This window comes from Pygoscelis adeliae, unplaced genomic scaffold, assembly GCF_000699105.1.
Source record: "Pygoscelis adeliae isolate BGI_AS28 unplaced genomic scaffold, ASM69910v1 Scaffold130, whole genome shotgun sequence".
Classification (NCBI taxonomy): domain Eukaryota; kingdom Metazoa; phylum Chordata; class Aves; order Sphenisciformes; family Spheniscidae; genus Pygoscelis; species Pygoscelis adeliae.
Window position 1 is genome coordinate 814,088 of NW_008824031.1, and position 719 is coordinate 814,806.

Consider the following 719-nt stretch of genomic DNA (forward strand, 5'->3'; position numbering starts at 1 on the left):
GGTAGAGAGAGACATCTTTTCCAGAACATTTCCTCATCGCTAGCATTGTGAACGAATCACAGCTTGAGCTTCCCCCATCATCAAAGATCTGGACCAGCACATCAGTAAGGTGACATAATCTGGCTCCTATAACCTTTCACCGTACACTCCCAGGAGCAGTTACACCGGTGCTGGAAGAAGAACAGCCTCCCTATTGCTCATCCCACTTCCACGCTGATATAATTTGGGAGCCCACAAATCCTTCCTTCCTTCCTCCCTCACTGCATGAGCTGGTCCAAAAACCAAACCACGCTGCTGCCCCAGGACAGGAAACACAGGCTGCAATTCCCACCGGAGGCTTTTGGTGTTCACCGCCCCTCTTTCCCCTGCAACAGGCAGAAGAGCAGGCAGCGAGGGGAGCAGCGGCGTGCTGCACTTATCTGGAACTCTCCCAGCCACACCTGTTTGTTGTCGCTGCTACAGCCCGGCTGCAGGCAGCCTGTTCCTGCGGCCTCTCCTCCTCCCTCTCCCACAATATCGCATTTTCCTCTCCCTAGCTGAAGGAAAATAAAGCGGCACACATCAGGCTCTCGCCTTCCCCTCACCCACCTCCCGGCATCGAAGTTGCATTCCTAAATGCACCGAGGGAAGGAGATCTCAATTTTATCTGGGCTGCGCTGCGCTGCTCTCCGGCCTTACCGCCGGCCTCCCCCACCCCAGCGGCCCCGGGGAAGCGCAGG